Source organism: Salmo salar, chromosome 03 (genome assembly GCF_965601325.2).
Source record: "Salmo salar chromosome 03, fSalSal1, whole genome shotgun sequence".
NCBI classification, from domain to species: Eukaryota; Metazoa; Chordata; class Actinopteri; order Salmoniformes; family Salmonidae; genus Salmo; species Salmo salar.
This window is the reverse complement of record NC_138293.1, coordinates 56,588,289-56,611,875: the sequence shown is the minus strand read 5'-3', so window position 1 is coordinate 56,611,875 and position 23,587 is coordinate 56,588,289. Positions and strand designations below refer to the sequence as shown.

General features: G+C 43.7%; 1 protein-coding gene across 1 annotated transcript in view; it reads left to right on the top strand.

Annotated features, from left to right (window-relative positions):
* prva (Parvalbumin alpha) overlaps positions 1-23,587 on the top strand; it is a 42,428-nt gene that overhangs the window by 2,744 nt on the left and 16,097 nt on the right.

Below are 23,587 nucleotides of genomic sequence, written 5' to 3'. Positions count from 1 at the left end.
TGATCAATCTAGCCTGCTAGTACCAGTGTACCAGTACCAGTTTAGCAGCCCCACATACATCAAACTGCAGATCTACTTATTATCTATATATTTTCTACAATTCCACATAGACGTGTGTGGGTGCCTTTCTGCGTGTGCAGCGCACGTATGTTTGAGTGAGTTTGAGTGAGTGGGTAGCTAGCTGGGTGCCAGTGGGTGAAAGAATAGGAGAATGCCATGATTACTTGGAAGAAGAGAAATTTGTTGTGTGGGATTGTGTAGGTGAGAGGTTGGTAGATGTTAGATAGGACCAGCTAATTGTGTGCGGACGGATCCAGAGTGCATGTTTGAATTTTTACGTGGGCACCCTCAAAACTGAACTGTATGAAACTAAAGCACAGCTGCATTCTACTGTCCGAAAGGCATCACTCGCAATTCAAAAACGACCTCACAGGCGCGCACACCCACAACTACACTCTTAGAAAAAAGGATTCCAAAAGGGTTCTTCGGCCGTCCCTATTGGACAATCCTTTTTGGTTCCAGTTAGAACCCTTTTTGGTTCCAGGTAGAACCCTTTTGGGATCCATGTAGAACCCTCTGTGGAAAGGGTTCTTCGAAGGGTTCTCCTATGGGGACAGGCAAAGAATCCTTTTCAGTTTTCTTTTTCTAAGAGTGTACAGGGATGTAACTATAATATGTAGCTTCCCCCACTTAAAAGGCTACTTGCAAGTAGCCATCCCCCATTATGTACATTTCTGATAAATGAAATTGAATGAATTTAAACAAAGCTATTCGCAATTTGCGCTGATAGATTTTGACATTAAAAACATGCAATTAACACAGACTTAATCGACCTCCGGTGCAGAGCGTTAATTAAAAAACAGATCGCCATCATTATAAAGAGGAGAATAAATGGGGGGAAGAGAAAGAAGAGAGCATTTTCCTCTCTCTTTGCTGAAGTGGCAGGCTGTAGTTATACTGTAAGGCAGTGGCGGTCGGTGCCGTTTAAGATAAGGAAGGGTCTTTTTTTATGAGCATGGCTTTATTTCTATTATAGCATATTGGATGACTGTCGTTCGTATTCCATTCACTCAGCTCAATATAACATTGATAGGTTTAGGCTAATACATAATACTCAAATTTTCCCTATACCCATCATGAGGATGGTACAACCTAGCCTATGAATGAAAGTTTACAATGTAGGTGCACACAGGTGGAGAGAAAAATTTGAGGCGACAGACAGTGACACATGGACAGACAGTGACACATTCAATACCGCCTTGCACGTTCTTGCCTGCATCTCGCTGATCTAGGGTGTAATCCTTAGTCCAACAGTTGCAAACGTTTGCTTCCGTTTAAGAAACTTTTTTTTTTCAACAGAATCAGCAGAATGAATACACCCCTGATCACGCGTAAACACAGTTCACTTTCATAGCAGCCACGTTGTATTCCTTCTTGCATCCATGAGCTCTCCTCCTCTCACCTTTTCCCTTTGTTTGTGGACTTCAATGCACAGCACATCAGCTGTATGTGACCAGGTGAAAAAAGCATTTCAAGCCAAACCATATCATAACCTCTACACACAGCTTGCATCGATGTCACCATATTAGCTAAAGTAACATCATAGTCAACATAGCTAATAGAACTAATGTGTTAGTAAACCCGCTACAATCATGCAGTAACGTTACAGTGTAGAGTCAGTAAGCAGCTCACTTTGACATGGAAGAGTTCCAGTGTTGTGTTGGAAATTCATAGCCAGCTAGCTAAAATAGCATCCCTCTGTTTGAGCAGGGTATTTGAGTAGGCTAAACTAGCTAGCTGCACTTGCTCGCTAAGTAAATGAAACAGATTTTTTTTTAAATTATGAAATCCCTTTCTCTCTATCTCTATCTTGCTTGTCCTTCATTTTGGAATAAATCAATTTGTTCAAAACTGTTCAACTATTGTCTTTCTCTCTCTTTAAGTCAAGTACTCACCACATTTTATGCACTGCAGTGCTAGCTAGCTGTAGCTTATGCTTTCAGTACTAGATTCATTCTCTGATCCTTTGATTGGGTGGGCAACATGTCAGTTCATGCTGTAAGAGCGTCCTCCGGAAGTTGTCATATTTACTGTGTAAGTCTATGGAAGGGGGTGAGAACCATGAACCTCCTACAGTTGGTTTTGTATTGAAGTCAATGTACCCAGAGGAGGACGGAAGCTAGCTGTCCTCCGGCTACACCATGGAGCTACCCTACAGTGTTGTTGAGGCTACTGTAGACCTTCATTGCAAAAAAAGTGTGTTTTAATAAATGATTTGGTGACATTTGAATATATTTAGTAGAGATTGATCTAAAAAGGATTTAAAAAATCACTGGGTAGGATGGTTCTCCTCTTCCTCCTTTGAGGAGCCTCCACTGCTGTAAGGAGTGGGAAACTCAGAAGGTGTTGCCTGCCTGCCTGTCAGCATCGTGGGGATTGATCCCAATTTGGTTGACACTCATGACAATTCATTACTGTGTTGAGACACACTCTTGCACACACACATACACACGCGCACACACACACACACACACACACACACACACACACACACACACACACACACACACACACACACACACACACACACACACACACCTTATAAACCCATTCACCTAGATGCACACATAGCGAGAGGTCACACACACCGTTCCGGAAGAGGACGTTTTAGTTTTTCCATTGCTCAGCAGAATAGGGCAATACCATCTCCATCCCCACCTACATAAACTCCCACGGTCAGGTCACCAATGCAATGCATTCATCTCTTGAACTTTGGCCAACAAAATGCACTTAGACATCATCCTCCAACTCATAATGCCGATAATGCTTTGGGGTTAAGGTTAGGGTTAGGGTTAGGGTAAGGGTTAGGGTTATGTTTATGGTTAGGGGTTAGAAAAAACAGGATTTTGAATGGGACTGAATGTGTGTCCCAACAAGGTTAGTTATACAAGACTGTGTGTATGTGTGTGTGTATGTATGCAGTGTATGTGTGTGTGTGTGTTACTGATCAGATGAAAGCACATGTGGGACCAAGTGGCATTACAGGGCTGGAAGTTGGAAGCCAGAAGCTGGAAGGGAGCCATAACTTTGAGTCACCTGCTAATAGAGAATTATGACTGTGGTGTAGCCTGGTCCCAGATCTGTTTGTGCTTTTCCCTACTCCATTAGCATTCCATAAGGAGTTGGCAAGAGAGCAGAAACAGACTGGCTCCCAGGCTAAGCTAATGATGCATGGTGCTGGAACATCAGCTGTTGTTCCGTCTACATTTGCATCTAGATTTCAGACATTCTAGTTTTACAAACTACCTGTGTTATCTTGCAGTAAGTGTATTAATATGTGGAGGGGGAAACTGTCGTATTGTTTTGATGGATGAGGGGTTTTTCTGTTGTTGAATGGTGCTGCACCTGACCAGATGCCAGGTGCTGATGTAATTGCCACCACACCTGCAATACACTCACTTTCTTGTATCTTCTTTTACGCTCTCTCTCTCTCTCTCTCTCTCTTCCTCTCTTACTCACTCTTTTACTGCCTCGCGTTTTCTTACTTTCTATCACCAGCGCTCTCCCTATCCAAAGGTGTTAAAAGGGGACACTTCCCACTTTGTGCCAAAGTTCAGTCGATCTATTTTAGAGATTTGGCCATGTATTTTTTTAAGGCCAATGTATTTTTAAACCGCCCGAGCAACAGAGGTCGCTGAGAGCGAATCTAACTTTAGTAGTGACACAGAGGTCACCGCAGCGCTGCAGGAGTCAGGCCTAGCAATTAAAACCTCCACAAACTCCTAAATGAGATCATTAGTGTGATGGGATGGATGGAAGTCATCTGGGAAGAGGCAGAGGAGACGAAAGTGGTTTGAGATTTTTATTTTTATGGGTCACGGAGGGAGGGAGTTTTTGGTGAAGTAAATGGGATGATAATGTAACATGGTGACCTATTTTGATGCGGTGTGACTTAAAAGTCCTTACTCTTTTGGGAGAGTCAGTGGATGTGGATGATATATAGACATACATGTACACACACACACACACACACACACACACACACACACACACACACACACACACACACACACACACACACACACACACACACACACACACACACACACACACACACACACACACACACACACACACACACACACATCACAAGAAATGACGCTTCTTACCCAACATCATTTGCAAAAGTGTACTCCTGCTCTGTGACCTTAAAACAGCATCCCTCTGCACCACAGTTCATCTAAGTGAGACAGGGGACACTGTTTCACAGACAAGTGGATGAGTAGATGGAGATACTGCTGCATTCCCTATATGAGGTCTCAAACTTCTGCTCCGTCTCCTCCTCAGGTTTCTCATGAACCTGCCACTTACCGGCTACACAATTAGTCCCTTACGGAAGACTGCTGCCTGGTCCCTGGCTGAACAGTTCAATCTTAGAACTACTGTTCTCTACTCCCTGCATAGAGAATAGATGCCAAGAAAGGACAACTTAGTGGGTGCAGAAGTGCAGAAGTTACCAAACTCTATTCTATTCCGTTCCGACGTGTTCTATTCTATTCCTAGCAATGACTACGATGACCAGATGTCATTGCATTATCAGTGTGATACAAAAGATAAGCAGGACTTGGAATAGCATTCGTGGTGACCAATATACATCATATTCCACATCAGCTGTCATATTATCATACGTTCCTGAAAATGAGCGGAGAGGATGATGGACATTTTCCTCGCCTCCTCTCTCCCATTGCCGGCCTGCTATTATATTTTAGACGGGAGCTGGGAGCATTCCGGACTGGCCCCTGATCATCGTAGAGATCATCTGAATGCAGAAAACATGCAATCCCGCCTGTGTCCGAAAATCCTCTATGTCCCTACATAGTGCACTGCTTTTTAATAGAGCCCTATGGGCCCTGGTCAGAAGTAGTGCACTATCTAGCAAATAGGGTGCCATTTTGGATGCAATCGTTATGTCAGTGTGAGCAAGGGGCCTGCAGTATAGCCAGCGCTAAACGTCTCTGATAATCACGTATTACACTGATGAGCTTCATTTACTTGAATGTCATTCTCTATTTGGGAGTGTTAGGTTGAAGCCTTATCAGTGAATGGGCTTTGGTCATGATTCTGTAGTACTGTAGATTCACACGCACGTATGCACGTATGCACACACACACACACACACACACAAACACAGATGGTTTGATTGTGTGTGTGTGTGATTGTGTGTGATTTTGTGTGTGTGTGTGTGTGTCTGTGCCCAGTTGCCAACAGCCCCTTTAGCTCTTTTAGATTGTGTTAATCTCTCTCTATTTTCTATCTTTATGAATGACAGCACATATCGTTCCTTTGTAGAACCATGAATGTGTGCATCCCCTTCTCCCTCTTTCCTCTCCATCTCTCTCCTCCTCCCTCCCTCTTTTCTGTGTGGAGCTGTGAGAGCGCTAGCTGGACACACTCAACTCAGCTTGCCCCAGGCTCGGCCCCAGCTCCCACCAGCAGAGTGTGAAGACTGTGTCAGAGTAAGAGAGGAGGAGAGCAGTAGAGGAGTAGCGGAAGCCCAGTGCTGGACTGGCTTTTATGGTGCAAGGTCAATGGAGGGTTTATATAGCCGAGCGTGCACACACACACACACACACACACACACACGCACAAACACACACTTCTGCAAGACAAGAGGCGCTGTCAGGCGGCAGAGTTTCTGCTGCCACTACTGCTGACAAGGCAAGCCACTGCCAATGGGACAGGGGCTTCAGCTTCTCTCTCTGAATACACAGACACACTCCGACAATCTACACCGAAACACACACACACGGACACACGTGCGCACACACCCTGACTCACTCACACACTCAGTAAAAAACATGAGCAGAGGAATGTGCAGTTCTGCGTGGATGGTGGTCACCCACCCAGTCACCCACACTGCACGTGGAAACACATCAAGAGCTAATGCAAATACATGAACACATACTCAATATTTGGTTTATATTCCGTCTGATGCAAACAACCACACACAACAAAACATATTTAAGTGACGTGATGTCATGTCAAAGTTCTGACGGATAGGCCACTTATGTAATGTGCTACTTATTTGCCGATAATCCCGGAATTACGATTTTGAGAGCCTTACAAGCGGAAGACTGAATTACGAGTTATTACGATAACAACACAATTATAGGGTTTTGGGCTTTTGTGTTCGCAGCCTGCAGAACCATGGGTTAAATCTCAGACAAACAGAGAATGTGCTGACAATGTAAAGCTCAAACAAATTGTATGTTCAACAATTTTAAGCAGCCCACGACTGTGACTTTAAACCTTGTCTCCCTCTTCCTTCATCCCTCTTCTACCCCCCCCCCCCTCTATCAAAGACTAGCACAGAATACAAATTGTGTTGCGCTTTAGTTTTTTGGTACCGTAAGCCTAGAGCATGAGGAGAATGGGGAATAGAAGTGAATCTGTCTCAGGAAGAGAAAGAAAGGATCCAGCACAATAGAGAGGCTTAGACCAGCCTGATGCAGACAACAAGCTGAGAGGAGAAGAAATGAGAGAAACAGAGAATAAAAGAGCAAGAGAAAATGGGAAGAAGAAGGAGGTGGACCGTCGAAAGGGAGGTGCTGGAGGGCATGCGAGGAAGAAAGAAAGAAAGAAAGAAAGGAAGAAAGAAAGAAAGAAACGGATAAGAAAAGGAAAATGCAAACCAGAGACAGAGGAGAGGAGCCAGAGGAGCAAGGGATAAAAGACAAGAAAATAAAGGAAGATGAAGGATGCATCAGGATGGACAGGCACTGTTCTGCGGATGTATGAATCCTCAGCCTCAGCACCATGCTAGTTGGCTAAGTGATACACAGGACCCTGATATCCAGCCCCTTCCCATAGTCACTTTCTCTCTCTTTCTCTCTCACGCCTCCCCCCAGGATCCTCTGTCACCCTCTACTCCGCACACAGGGCTGTGTGACTCAAGCCTCAGCGGCCATCAAAACCCATCAGACTCATCCTGGACAGGCCTGGCTGCCACTCACACTATACTAAAGGAAACAGGAATCCCCTTCATACACATAGACATACACACGCACACTTAGACACACACACACACACACACACACACACACACACACACACACACACACACACACACACACACACACACACACACACACACACACACACTCTCCTGACACCACCATGACCTCTTTTAGCCTCCTTTGTTCACTACAGTGGCCTGCCCCTGTGGAAACTGCTCTCTCTCTCACACACACACACACACACACACACACACACACACACACACACACACACACACACACACACACACACACACACACACACACACACGCACACACACCGCACACACACGCACGCACACGCACGCACGCACACACACACACACACACACACACACACACAAGCACATGCTCAATCACAAACACAAACACACAGCATTGGGGGCGACAACATCTGTCTCACTTGATTTAGTGTCTTTCTCTACACACAAAGGGAAAATTGGGGTGAACAGTAGAGCTTTATAGTTCAGGGAAAAAAATAAGCCCTTACATCACACCGTGTAAGGCACTCATGCTTGAAAGGGACTGTGGTTTTTGTCCTTGCAGATAGTACCCTTAGTAGTGCACCTATAGGACACTTTTTTGGTGTGAATGGCTATCTGTAAATATCACGACAATCTAACATTGACTAGTGGAATGCAGTCATATGCATATTGTCCATGAAGGTACAGAAGGGGTTCAATACCGAAAGAGCATTTCCCATCCATGCCCATCTGGCAGTTGTCACTCGAGACTCAATCAAACGCTCTTAGCATATTCGGAGGGGGAGCCAATTTGAACCAGAGGACGCTGGTGGGTGAATAAATAGGAGGAGGGCCTCATTGTAATGGTTGGAATGGAATAAATGGAACGGTATCAAAAACATGGACATGTGTTTGATACCTTTCCATCCGTTCCATTGCAGCTATTACGATGAGCCCATTTTTTGGGGAGTTGTTCCCGTCTGGTGAATTGACGCTCAGTTCAGAGTTGTTCAGAGTACTCCTGCCCCCCTGCTGAGACGAGACTTGTCACATATGTTGGGTGTTAGGCTCTGTGGAGAGAGGAAGAGCACTACTGACTGTCCATAAACCCTTCACTGCCAGTGGATTATTGTAGACTTCAACTTTTTACCCACAATCACAGAATATGTATGTTTACATGGGAGATCACATGTCATGATGTCATTACCAATAAAGGCAAATCAAGCCCCATCAAATCAGATGAAGTAGCAGTGGAATAACATCACAGGAGCACCTAAATATAAACAATATCGGCACCCAAAATGAATACCGGAACCTGTTTCAGTCCAAGTCAAGCACTGCATGACAGTGATGGAATGGTCTTGAGTGTTATTGGAAATACCGGCTCTTAAAAGTTGAGTTGACTAATTAACCTAATAAAAAAATCCCCACCAAAATCCGTCTGTTTAAGCTAGAGATATCTGTTTTGTATGGGCTGCGTCTCAATCCACCACATCCGCCGATGTCAGCCTTCCACAACTACGGTGGAAAGTGGCAGAGCTACAGCTTTGTTTGTCAGACCAGGAGACATCCCGAAAATCGATCCTCTCACAAAAATGGGACTCGTCTCATGGGACTCGTCTGAAGTCGGTACCGCCAATGTGCCAACTTCTGTCTGTTGCGCCTGAACAGTTTGGGCTAACAACCAACTATGATCTCACGGGACTGTTCTGAAGGTAACCCGGTACTGGTTAAAAAGAATACAGAAGTACATAAGTCGTTTTGTGCAAATATGTTAAATATATGTGTCAAAAAATAATAATAAATAATTCCTGAGCTTTCTTATATCACCGAGATATAGGACAGATACTTAAAAACCTTATGATTTATTTTTGGACTGCCTGTTTTGCCATTTATAAATTGGTTATTCAATACATTTCTATAGGCTATAGCAATAAAGGCCAATTTATATGCAGTACCAGTCAAAGGTTTGGACACACCTACTCAGTCCAGGGTTTTTCTTTATTTTTACTATTTTCTACATTATAGAATTATGGTGGACATCAAAACTATGAAATAGCACATATGAAATCATGTAGTAACCAAAAAAGTGTTAAACAAATCAAAATATATTTTATATTTGAGATTCTTCAAAGTAGCCCCACCCTTTGCCTTTATGACAGCTTTGCACACTCTTGGCATTCTCTCAACCAGCTTCATGAGGTAGTCACCTGGAATGCATTTCAATTAACAGGTGTGTCTTGTTAAAAGTACATTGTGGAATTTCTTTCCTTCTTAATGCGTTTGAGTCAATCAGTTGTGTTGTAACAATGTAGGGGTGGTGTACAAAATATAACCCTATTTGGTAAAGACCAAGTCCATATTATGGCAAGAACAGCTCAAATAAGCAAAGAGAAACAACAGTCCATCATTACTTTAAGACATGAAGGTCAGTCACTGCGGAAAATGTCAAGAACTTTGAAAGTTTCTTCAAGTGCAGTCACAAAAACCATCAAGCGCTATGATGAAACTGGCTCTCATGTGGACTGCCACAGGAAAAGAAGAACCAAAGTTACCTCTGCTGCAGAGGATAAGTTCATTAGAGTTACCAGCCACAGAAATTGTAGCCCAAATAAATGCTTCACAGAGTTTAGGAAACAGACACATCTCAACATCAACTGTTCAGAGGAGACTGCATGAATCAGGCTTCATGGTCAAATTCCTGCAAAGAAACCACTACTAAAGGACACCAAATAGAAGAAGAGACTTGCTTGGGCCAAGACACACAAGCAATGGACATTAGACCGGTGGAAATCTGTCCTTTGGTCTGATGAGTCCAAATTTGAGATTTTTGGTTCCAACTGCCGTGTCTTTGTGAGATGCAGAGTAGGTGAACGGATCATCTCCGCATGTGTGGTTCCCACCATGAAGCATGGGGGAGGCGGTGTGATGGTGTGGGGGTGCTTTGCTGGAGACACTGTCTGTGGTTTATTTAGAATTCAAGGCACACTTAACCAGCATGGCTACCACAGCGTTCTGCAGCGATACACCATCCCCTCTGGTTTGCATTTAGTGGGACTATCATTTGTTTTTCAACAGGACAATGATCCAACACACCTCCAGGTTGTCTAAGGGCTATTTGACCAAGAAGGAGAGTGATGGAGTGCTGCATCAGATGACCTGGCCTCAACAGTCACCCGACCTCAACCCAATTGAGATGGTTTGGGATGAGTTGGACTGCAAAGTGAAGGAAAAGTAGCCAACAAGTGCTTAGCATATGTGGGAACTCTTTCAAGACTGTTGGAAAAGCATTCCAGGTGAAGCTGGTTGAGAGAATGCCAAGAGTGTGCAAAGCTGTCATCAAGGCAAAGGGTTGCTATTTGAAGAATCTAAAATCTAAAATATATTTTGATTTGTTTAATACTTTTTTGGTTACTACATGATTCCATGTGTGTTATTCCATAGTGTTGATGTCTTCACTATTATTGTACAATGTAGAAAATAGTAAAAATAAATAAAAACCCTTGAATGAGTAGTTCCAATATTTTGACTGGTACTATATATACCGACAGGGGTCCTACAAATCCAAATCAAATAGCTAAATGAGTCATGGTTTGACCATCTTAAAACAGGGGTTATTAAAAGAGAAGATGCATTTATCCATTTGGAAAAAATGAGAAGAGAGACCGGAGAGAGAGAGAGCATTCAGAAATAGTGTATCTAGTAATGACTTGGAAGGAAACCCGGGACTGTTCACGAGGACACATCTCAGTCGGGTGACATTTGTTGGCTTCCACCAAGAGAGGAGGGGGTGGGGGAGAGGGGATGACTAAGCAAGTAAAGAAAAACAAAGCTTAAGCAGAAATGACGTAACATAAAAACCAGGGTCATATTCACTCGATAACAAACTGAAGAGAACAGATGGTAATGGGAAGGGACTGCCTGAACTTATAAGGAACGCTTGTTTGCCCGCTGCAAAACGAAGTGCAATAATCAGTGGCGCATTTAGGCATTGGCGACATTGGCAGCCGCCCAGGGCGGCATCTTGCCGTGGGCGGCACGGGGCGCCCTCACACACAAAAAAAGAATAATATTAATTTAAAAAATCGGAATACATTTGCGCAATCATTTTTCTATTGCTCATTTGCACGTCACGTCAATTATATAATGTCACCATATGGGACGGTGGGTCAATTAACCTTGTCGGAGTGGCCACCCTGATTCTAGTTTGTGAGCTAGGCAGGCTACTGCCTGGGAAGGTCTCCCACTCAGAAGTAGGGGAGGGGGAGGGGGGTGGGGGTTGGTTGACCTCAGGTCTCCCCACTGGAAGCTCGAGGTAGTGGGAGTGGGGGAATGTATTAAATAGCGCACCTCTATCTTTGTACAGTACTGCAATTAGTAATGCAATTAGTTGTGCAATTTAGTTAGTGTGTTTCTTGTTTGAAGTGCAATAGTGTAATTATTAGGTTCTCTTCTTTATAAGTGTGTTATTCTATTTGTGTATTTGTATGATATAGGATTTGTGCTTTTTGTTAGCAATAGGGAAATAGTGTAATAATTTGATTCTCTTATTTATTTGTATTTATATACTACAATTTGTTTTTATTTGCCTTTGTTACTTATTTTTTATATTCATGAGTCTTATTTTTGTATATTTTTGTATATTTATATAGTTTTAAATGTTATGATTATTTATTTGTGTTGTTCCAAACATCTGAATTAAAATTACAGTTAGTGCAGAATGGTGCTTTTTGGGGGGGGGGGGGGGGTTCGCCCAGGTAGCCATACAAGCTAGAACCGCCACTGGCAATAATGAATACGACCCTGATGTTATTTAATGTAAAGCCAGCGACTCCCTGCCCAGGTACATCTGGTCCTCATTGTTATTATTACATCTAACCCACCTGGAACAGAGGGGGCAGGAGCCAAATGATACAGTCATGATAATGGATTGAGAGAGATGCATAGAGAGAGAGAGATGCATAGAGAGAGAGAGGGAGAATATATATATATATATTTCTTTAATAAAGAGTAGCGAATAAGTAGAGTCCTTCAAATGGGCTGATTAAACATGTACTGTAGCTAGCTAAGGCATTTAGCTGCGAGAAGAGACTGGTGATTCCATATGCATAACAGGCCCTTGACAGGGAGAGGGCAGGTGAGGTGCCTCCTGTCTGGCAGGTAGACTACTACTCAGCTCCACAGATTTCCACTCCATTTGTACGTACAATTGACAGAAATACAGGGGGGCAGAGGAGGAGAGGAGAGTAAAGGAGAGGAGGTGGCACTCTTGCATTTCATTTGGCGCCGGTTGCATTTGGAGGAGCAGAGCGATGAGGAGAAAACTCAGCCAAGCCAGCAGCATGGCACCTCAATCACACCGTATCTATCTCTGCTCAGAGCAGCATCCACTGGGCCGTTACTGAAGCAGTTTAGCTTATCAGCTCCTCTCCTCCGAGGCTTCCCTCACTTCCATTCCTCCCTCCGGGGCGCTGCCACCTTACAACCCTCACACACCTCTCCTAATTATGCCCCCTGTCTGTCTCCCAGCCTCCCCCTTCCTCCCTTCTCTCTCTCTCTCCCCCCGCTCATCTTGTCACCTCCAATTCTAGTTCAGGTGGCTTATTGGCAGGGCCACTTCAGGTTAAAAACCAATGCTGGCATTCTGAGCAGATTCCATTATCATCATGGCAACAGCAAATCGAGGTTGGTAGCAGAATGGTAACAACAGTGGCCAACTTCAATAGATTATCATTGTTCTGAACCCTGGTCAATTCCTTGGGATTGCCTTGTTTACTTAGGGGCGTTTCGAAATGCAAACAGCCAAGGTCATGCACGAGCACTAAGGTTGAGAAGGATTGCCATTTATCAATGGTGATCTCCTACCGGTGTGTGTATGACACTCATTGGATTGTTTTATAATCACACCTTTTCTATGCGTATGAACATTCTAAATTCCATTCGTAAATAGTATTTGAGATAAATTGATATATGAGGCCCCAGGTGATCCTTGCCTATGTTCTGTCGACTTACCCACTGCCTATGCTCTATAAGAGGAACGAGACATAGAGAAAGTACTGGTTAAAACGTTTGGCTGCATCAAACGTCCTTACAAACCCCCAAAATATTTGTATTTTTGCCCTCAGTCTGATAGTCTTTATCATGTGTGTCTTTCACTAGTAGAAGAGCTTCTAGCCAAGCCTGGCTACAGATTAACTAGTCCCGTCTTTGTGTTCACATTCAAACCCCTCTGCCGATATCTGTGAGACTAAGATATAGAGAGAGAAATAGTGGAAGACATGAAAAAAAGTGAGGGAGAGCAAGCCAGTGGAAGGTTATGAGTGAGAGACAGCTCGTGTGAAAGTGTGGGCATCTAAGTGCTTCGGGAGAAACAGGCAACATTAGTATGTGAGTAACTGAACTGAGCTCTCGTGGCTCTCTGCTCTAGCGTGATGTCTTTAAAAAGCAGGCTCCTTCTCAAATGCATTGTTGTCCCTCCACTGGCTTGCCTTTTGGCCAGTGAGTATAACCTCCAAGATAACTCATATCCTTTCACCAACCTGTAATTGTGTGGAAAGAGTCACAATATAGTTTACGACTCAATTAGTTATTATGCGTCTCTATTAACCAGGGTTGGGGTTAATTCCATTTAATTTCCAGTCAATTCAAGAAGTACAATAAAATTCCAATTAACTTCAATGCTTTTCAATTAGGGAACATTTGAACTTGAATTGGAGTTTGGTTCACTTTTTAGAATTGACTGGAATTGAATGAATTGACCCCAACCCTGGAATTAACCCTCCGACCCTACACACCAGTTGTCTCTCCTCTCCTCTCCTCTCCTCTCCTCTCCTCTCCTCTCCTCTCCTCTCCTCTCCTCTCCTCTCCTCTCCTCTCCTCTCCTCTCCTCTCTTCTCTTCTCTTCTCTTCTCTTCTCTTCTCTTCTCTTCTCTTCTCCTCTCCTCTCCTCTCCTCTCCTCTCCTCTCCTCTCCTCTCCTCTCATCCCTAGGCGACGTGGACCCATCCTACATGTTAACACGACAGTGATCCTCATCCTACACACTGACCCGAGGGGAACCAACAGGGTCATGAACCATCCTCATCATATAGGCAGGCCTATAATGTGAGCCGAAATGTGTCTTCTCTATGACTCCACCTCTCTGTGTAGGCAGAAGAAAACACAATGTACTGGCAGGGAGAGAGATATACACGGCAGGCATAAAAAATAGCCTACAGTGGCGCGATAATCTAAGAGTGAGCACTATCGGGTCCTTGCTCGCTAGCTGCTGACAGTATGGGCGTAATATCAAACCCTAGTCCTTCATCTGACCGTCAGGCTCTGTGAAGCATGAGAGGGTGTGAGCGGGTTTAAAGCTTGATCAATAGCTCGACCTTTGGGCCGATATGGCTGAATAGTATCTGTTACTCTCCTGGGACTCTGAGTTCCTTCATTTATTCAATGGCCAGAATCAAAAAGTTGCGCAAGTCAGGCGAATGTCAATGTTCTTGACTTCCAAAAAGAGTGTGCATGCGCACGTGCATGTGTGCTGTGCATGTTTAATAGTGCTCTCTGTCATCTCCGAGAACAAAGAAAGAGTAATAGAATGCATAGTAAAAGGACATAAGAAGATGGCAGAGAGAAAGAAAAAGAGAGAGATGGCAATAGAAAGGGAGAATGTGTGAGAGAGAAAGAGAGTTGAAGAGAAACCAAATATTTTAACCATATATAGTGCATTCGGATAGTATTCAGACCCCTTGACTTTTTCAATTTTTTTTTTTAAATTACTGGCTTATTCTAAAATTGATTCAATAAAATAATGTCCTCATCAATCTACACACAATACCCCTAAATGACAAAGTTAACTTATTTACATAAGTATTCAGGCCCTTTACTCTGAGACTCAAAATTGAGCTCAGGATTGACCTGTTTCCATTGATCATCCTTGAGATGTTTTTACAACTTGATTGGAGTCCACCTGTGGTAAATTCAATTGATTGGACATGATTTGCAAAGGCAAACACCTGAGTATATAAGGTACCACAGTTGACAGTGCATGTCAGAGCAAAAACCAAGCCATGAGGTCGAAGGAATTGTCCGTAGAGCTCCGAGACAGGATTGTGTCGAGGCACAGATCTGGGGAAGGGTACCAAAAAAACAAGATTCTCTGGTCTGATGAAACCAAGATTGAACTCTTTGGCCTGAATGCCAAGTGTCACGTCTGGAGGAAACCTGGCACCATCCCTACAGTAAAGCATAGTGGTGGCAGAGCAAAGTACAGGGAGATCCTTGATGAAAACCTGCTCCAGAGCACTTAGGACCTCAGACTGGGGCGAAGGTTCACCTTCCAACAGGACAATGACCCTAAGCACACAGCCAAGACAACCCAGGAGTTGCTTCGGGACAAGTCTCTGAATGTCCTTGAGTGGCCCAGCTAAGAGCCCAGACTTGAACCTGATCTAACATTTCTGGAGAGACCTGAAAATAGCTGTGCAGCAATGCACCCCATCCAACCTAACAGAGCTTAAAAGGATCTGCAGAGAATAACTGGAGAAATTCCCCAAATAGAGGTGTGCCAAGCTTGTAGCGCCATATTCAAGAAGACTTGAGAATGTAATCGCTGCCAAAGGTGCTTCAACAAAGTACTGTGTAAAGGGTCTGAATACTTACAGTACAGTGCCTTGCAAAAGTATTCATCCCCCTTGGCATTTTTACTATTTTGTTGCATTACAACCTGTAATTTAAATTGATTTTTATTTGGATTTCATGTAATGGACATACACAAAATAGTCAAAATTGGTGAAGTGAAATGAAAAATTACTTGTTTCATAAAATTCAAAAAAATGAAAACGGAAAAGTGGTGCATGCATATGTATTCATCCGCTTTGCTATGAAGCCCCTAAATAAGATCTGGTGCAACCAATTACCTTCAGAAGTCACATAATTATTAAATAAAGTACACCTGTGTGCAATCTAAGTGTCACATGATCTGTCACATGATCTCAGATCTTTGAAAGGCCCCAGAGTCTGCAACACCACTAAGCAAGGGGCACCACCAAGAAAGCGGCACCATGAAGTCCAAGGAGCTCTCCAAACAGGTCAGGGACAAAGTTGTGGAGAAGTACAGATCAGGGATGGGTTATAAAAAAATATCAGAAACTTTGAACATCCCACGGAGCGCCATTCAATCCGTTATTAAAACATGGAAAGAATATGGCACCTCGACAAACCTGCCAAGAGAGGGCCGCCCACCAAAACTCACGGACCAGGCAAGGAGGGCATTAGTCAGAGAGGCAACAAAGAGACCAAAGATAACCCTGAAGGAGCTGCAAAGCGCCACAGCGGAGATTGGAGTATCTGTCCATAGGACCACTTTAAGCCGTACACTCCACAGAGGTGGGCTTTAGGAAAGAGTTGCCAGAAAAAAGCCATTGCTTAAAGAAAAAAATAAGCAAACACGTTTGGTGTTCACCAAAAGGCATGTGGGAGACTCCCCAAACATATGGAAGAAGATACTCTGGTCAGATGAGATTAAAATGGTGCTTTTTGGACATCAAGGAAAACACTGTGTCTGGCGCAAACCCAACACCTCTCATCACCCCGAGAACAACATCCCCAGTGAAGCATGGTGGTGGCAGCATCATGCTGTTGGGATGTTTTTCATTGGCAGGGACTGGGAAACTGGTCAGAATTGAAGGAATGATGGATGGCGCTAAATACAGGGAAAATCTTGAGGGAAACCTGTTTCAGTCTTCCAGAGGTTTGAGACTGGGACGGAGGTTCACCTTCCAGCAGGACAATGACCCTAAGCATACTGCTAAAGCAACACTTGAGTGGTTTAAGGGAAAACATTTAAATGTCTTGAAATAGCCTAGTCAAAGCCCAGACCTCAATCCAATTGAGAATCTGTGGTATGACTTAAAGATTGCTGTACACCAGCGGGACCCATCCAACTTGAAAGAGTTGGAGCAGTTTTGCCTTGAAGAATGTGCAAAAATCCCAGTGGCTAGATTTGCCAAGTTTATAGAGACATACCCCAAGAGAATTGCAGCTGTAATTGCTGCAAAAGGAGGCTCTACAAAGTATTGACTTTGGGGGGGTGAATAGTTATGCACACTCAAGTTTTCAGTTTTTTTGTCTTATTTCTTGTTTAATTCCAGGTTGTAATGCAACAAAATATGAAAAATGCCAAGGGGGTGAATACTTTCGCAAGCCACTGTATGTAAATGTGATATTTCATTTTTTTTATATAAATAATAATAAAAACTGTTTTTTCTTTGTCGATTATGTGGTATTGTGTGTAGATTGATGAGAAAAACAACAACAATTTAATCAATTTTAGAATAAGGATGTAATGTAACAAAGTATAGAAAAAGTCAAAGAGTCAGAATACTTTCAGAATGCACTGTATATGGTCAAAATCACCCCACTAAAGCGTGCAGGGAATATACAATGTCGTACCATGAAATACAATGGCACAACCAAAAAAAGCTATGAAAAACAAACTGAAATAGATGTGCTAGTGTCAGAGGTTAGGTACAACCAAAAGGTTTTATTTGGTTCGCTCAGTTGTGTCCTGACCAGTAAAAAATAAAAGTACTACGAGGGGACCATTAAGACTATTCAAGTTGCTTTAGCTATGGCAAATATACTTCAAATGAGTAGGCAACACTCACCAATAGGCCATCCATCCTCAACAGCTCCCTCCTTTAGGCGTGTAGGACAACATTTCTGTTCTGCAGAATGAACGAGTCGTGCGCTCCACCTGGTCACCTTTCCACCACGTTCAGCTGCGTTTTTTGCGCATCACATCACATTAACCATAGTTGAACTCGTTTTGGGATAGTGTTTTAATGGCAATGTGGGTGACATCTATTGCTCCTTTCGTATTTGGGATCCCATTGACGGCAAAGAAACCCCTCTTACATCAACCTGTTGTGCGATGGTGTATGGAAAGTGTACATAACTGTTTGTTTTGCTGATTATGCATCCAAAACATTGGCTCATCGAGGTCTGTGACATGCCGATCAGCAAACTCCAGCTGAAAAGTGCCCATTGCCAAAATCCGCCGCTGGATAGCACTTGGATGTGCACCGGAATGGCATGTGTTCGCCTTTTTAAAGTTGGTCTAAATCCTTGCTAAAATCCTACAAGATTGGTTTTGGGATACAACATCTGATGGCTTAATCTGTACTTTCTGCAAAAAAAAGTCTCACCTTTCTCTAAAAACAAGCTCTCTGTGTACACATGGTCATGGCTGTGTGTAAATGTACACACCTTCTCAAGCAAACATTTATATTGATAAATCTCACACTTTGAGTGACAATGATCTCACGCATGGTTTACGCACAGATTTGGGCCTATGCATGACTGAGAAATGAGGTCCCTGGTGTGCTGTCAGCTACTATTCTATCTTAAAAGATTAAACTGAAGCTGGGAATATTTACTTTTATTCTGTTTCAAAGCTCTTCTTTTATCTTTTTTTTAATCAGCGATCCCTCTATGACTTTCCTCAGATGTAACAGCAGGGCTCGGTTATTCTATATTTTTGGTAAAAGATTCATTGTTTCCGTTTGTTCATACAAATCATGAATGATTCAGATAGAGAGTTGTTCAAAGACTCTGAGAAATATCACCCGATACCCCAATTAGAAGACAATGGCTTGAGTGTGCATGCGTGCGTGCGGTGTGTGTGCGTGCATGCGTGTGTGCGCGCGCGTGTGTGTGTATGTGTACATGTGTGTGTGTCTCGCCCATTAAATTGGGATTGTGTCGACTGGAATTCCCCAAATAAGTGTGAATAAAAATGAACCAACATTTTGGTTAGTTTCTCCTAAACTGAAATGTGATATTTTGTGAATGTACTTTCTTCTGAGGGAGATAACAACAGTTACTGGGGTAAAGCTCATTCCCTATATTGAGCATATCTGAAAAACCACTCATGATCCCCCCCACTTCAAAATCTGCCACACACTTTCAAACCTAACACCACCTATACTTTACATACAGTATATGTTACTAAATAAATAGCCCGAAACGGTTAATGCTTCTTTAGGTAATTACACTATGGTGCGGTTGGCTATTGCATCGACCATGATAAATATAATGAGTGCATCCCAAATGGCACCCAATTCCCGATATAGTGCCATTTTGGACACAGTCTAATGACTGGCACTGCTGATGGATATTAGAGTATAGTGGATCGATGTGCACAGGGGGTGGTGCATTAACTTGGCTTAATTGCTCTATGGTGGCCACTCCCTGGCTCCCATACGCTGCCCACACACATACACACACACACATACGTACACACACACTGCCCATACATATACACACACACACACACACACACAGAGAGAGAGAGAGAGAGAGAGACGCACACACACAGAGACACACGCACCACCCTCATAGCCCATGTAACAGCTAATTGATTGTGTGAAGTAATAATACAGACCTTCTCAACCAAGCGACTCAAGGCATCCTTCACCTGCGAACAGACTTCGATTTTAACTGCAATGCGGCTGGGTCCCGGGGCAGAACAGGGAGCGTAGAGTTAACGGCAGTGGTTTGTTAAAGGGCCCTTCAAGAAGCCTACTGTATTTGATCATATGTGAATACACTCCACTCCAACATCTTGTCTGCGTCCTAAATGAACGCACCCCTGACTGAATGGATGTGCGGGCCAGTCGGTCGGTGTTGATGTTTCAATTTCAGCGGTGTGTGTTCTGTCTTTGTGAGTGCTGCCGTCTCTTTAATGTTTTTATAATGTAGTACATTTGGAAACACAGACAGAGATAGCATATCCCCCTAAATGGACACGAGTCAGAACCAGCGCCAGCCTTTCAAATCTGTTCAACAACAACTATTACTGAACAAAAATATAAACGCAACATGTAAAGACATTTCCCGTACACACAAAAGGCTTATTTCTGTCAAATGTTGTGCACAAATTTGTTTACATCCCTGTTAGTGATCATTTCTCCTTTGCCAATATAATCCATCCACCTAACAGGTGTGGCATATCAAGAAGCTGATTAAACAGCATGATCATTACACAGGTGTACCTTGTGCTGGGGACAATACAAGGCCACTCTAAAATGTGCAGTTATGTCACACAACACAATGCCACAGATGTGGAATTGGCATGCTGACTGCAGGAATGTCTACCAGGGTCACGTTGGCATGAAGGATCGGGAGACAGACGCAGGAATGCGTAATAGTTTTTTTTATTAAGGCCAAATTACAGCGTGCCGTGTAAAGGCACAGGGACAAAGACCAAACAAACACGTAACAAAAACACAGGGTTGAAACCCAAACAAAAGAGCGAGGAGTACCTCGAATAAATACACACGCACACAGGCACGGGACGAGACCTGTAATCATCTGCGCAATCCACAAGGACACGAAAGCCCAAAACACACAGCACAGGTACTCACACGCACCAACGGACATTGTAACAATAATCGTCAAAACCATGGAAACAAAAGGGCACATATATACAAATACTAATCAGTGGGAATAGGGGACAGGTGTGCGTGATGAAAGTTCCGGAGGGATCCATGATCCATTTGCCAGATAATTGAACGTTAATTTCTCTACCATAAGCCAATGTCGTTTTAGAGAATTTGTCAGTACATCCAACAGGCCCCATAATCGCAGACTACCACGCCAGATCTCCACATCTAGCTTCTTCACCTGCGGGATCATCTGAGATCAGCCACCTGGACAGCTGATGAAACTGAGTATTTCTGTCTGTAATAAAGCCCTTTTGTGGGGAAAAACTCATTCTGATTGAAAGTCCTGGCTCCCCAGTGGGTGGGTCTGGCTCACAAGTGCGTCGGCCTATGCCCTCCCATGCCCACCCATAGCTGCAAACCTGCCCAGTCAAGTGAAATCCATAGATTAGGACCTATTGAACTGATTTCCTTATATGAACAGTAACAGTAAATTTGTTTAAATTGTTGCATGTTGCATTACAAATTTTGTTCAGTATACATTTAGGGGAATAACGATCATTGTAGTAGTTATTATAATGCTGTGATGTGGCCATTTGGGGCTGCAGTTTAAGCCTGACTGCATCTTCTGTCAAATGAACTTTAGTGCTCTCGCTGCCTCAGCCCTTGAGCTGGTGTTGTGCTCTCTGTATATATTAGAGCTACTATTTACAGTCTTATCACAGTTCATTCACACTACATACTGCATCCACACATCTGACACATGTAGCCTAGGACTTCAAGGTCAAACCGATCTTGGTGTGCGTGTGTGTGTGTGTGTGTGTGTGCGTGTGTGTGTGTGTGTGTGCGTGCGAGCGAGCGTGTGTATCAACATGCATGCTTGCATTTTTGTGCTTGCTTGGTGGTGTGATTCTCAAGTGACACGGTTATAAATGTCATGTTGTCAGTTGCCTACAGAGGAAGAGAAGGTATCACTGACTCGCTGACATCCTTCCTAAAACAAACAGGAACACACTGATATTAGAACCCAAAGAGAGCTAGAAAATGTATGACAAAAATGCAAACTGGCCAGCATCCAACATTAGTTATGACGACATCGCCAGGGATACAGTGTCTGTCTCCCATAAAACATTTGTAGCATCGCCGGGTGCAACTCAACACCTATCTCTTGAGTTGTAAGTTGACAGATGCTCCTGAGGAATCTCCTCACCCCTCTACTCCATCTCCCCCACCTCCCTCTCGCTCGCTCGCTCTCCCTCCTCAAACTCATATTTCCTCACCTTCCTTTCGCTTATACCTACCTCTTCAATTCCCCACACCCTTCTACTCTCCCTCTCTTCCCTCATATCGCTTTCCCCGTGTTCTCCCTCTTTCCTCATATCTCCCCTTCACAACCTCATATTCTCCCAAAGCCTGTCTCTCTGGTCCCAAGGCACCTGCTGAATGGATTACACACCTCCCTGTGCCAAGTCCAGTACAGACCAGCTCTGATACTCTCTGCGTCCCAAATGGCACCTTATTACCTATGTAGTGCACTACTTTTGACCAGAGCCCTTAGGACCCTGGTCAAAAGGATTACATTGCATATAGGACTAGGGTACCATTTGGGATGTATACTCCGTGTGAATAACCCACCCCATCGTCTCTGTTGAGGTTCAGCTTTTCTATTGCGGCCACCGTCATCTCAAGGGGCTTTCAAGACTTATTGAAATGATTTAGTTCAGATTTGTTGGCGCGATTCACATCGGTTTTCCATACTGGTGTGACCAACGGGGTCTGTTAGCCTGCTAAGCTAAAGCCTAGGCATTAACTTGAGGAGCTAACACAAGTCTTCAGGTCTAAGAAAAGGTTAGGCTACTAATCATGCGAGCGCAGTTCACAGAATCACCTCCATTACACTGTCCATCGTTGATGATTGATTGAGGTTGACGACAAGACACTGGCGTCCATCCGATTTTTTTCCTTATAGATTGAGCAACCTTCCTTCATCACATCCGACCAAAACTCTACTTGACCTCTTTCACTGCCTGCCTCTCCTTTCTCTTTCTTCCTGTCTCTTTCCTCTGTAACTTCTGCACACTTCTTCTCTCCTAGCCTCCTGACTGGCCCATCATTCTCTATACTCTCTTTCCTCTGTATCTTCTGCACACTATTTCTCTTCTAGCCTCCTGACTGGCCCATCATTCTTACTGTCTCTTTCCTCTGTATCTTCTGCACACTACTTCTCTCCTAGCCTCATGACTGGCCCATCATTCTGACACTCTCTTTCCTCTGTATCTTCTGCACACTATTTCTCTTCTAGCCTCCTGACTGGCCCATCATTCTTACTGTCTCTGTGTGTCTCTTGGTATTCCTCAGCCCTGCAGCATTCTGTCTTTTCTTGCATCAGAAGATGCTCGCGGCGCTAAATAGCGTTACATCATTGCAACGGAACGGCTGATCATGCGGAGTGAGAGAAGAAGCCCATCCGTCTTAATGTTTCAAATGCAGACTCCCATTTGTTAAGGCTAAGGGAGGATCCCTGCAGATGGACGACCCAGTAGCTCCTTTATTAAATAACTCATTAATTTCTGTCCCATGGGCGTCCAGCTCTCATTCTCCTCTCATTCCCTCTGTCAGGACCCATGGATGTCCTTGTCCATTCTCTCTCTCTCTCTCTCTCTCTCTCTCTCTCTCTCTCCCTCCTCCCCCCTCCCCTCCCTCCCTCCCTCCCTCCATCCCTCCCTCCCTCAGACAGTATCTGATTCCATTTCCTACCCTTGGTCTTTCTCTTGCTCTTTATGCCTTTCATGTTCCCTTCATCCATTGTTCCCTTGTTCCCTTCATCCCTGTCAGTGTCATTTTTCGCTCTGCGTCTCCCTTGGAGAAAATTCTGAAACAGATTCTCTGTAATAGGTCTGTCATGTGATGTCCCACAGCAGGCCAAACAGCCGGTAACAGTAATGCCCCTACATACCCACACCTACTGCCAGGTGGCAAGGCTCAGCACAGCACAGCTAAACAAGTGAACAATGCATTGCTTTCAGTGGTTTGCTGAAACAGACTTCACCAGTATTTCACTGGATACTGATGATACAGTAAATAAACCAGGTGACAAGAAAAGGCTAGCACTCCAAAATGTACATAAAAGAAAAAGA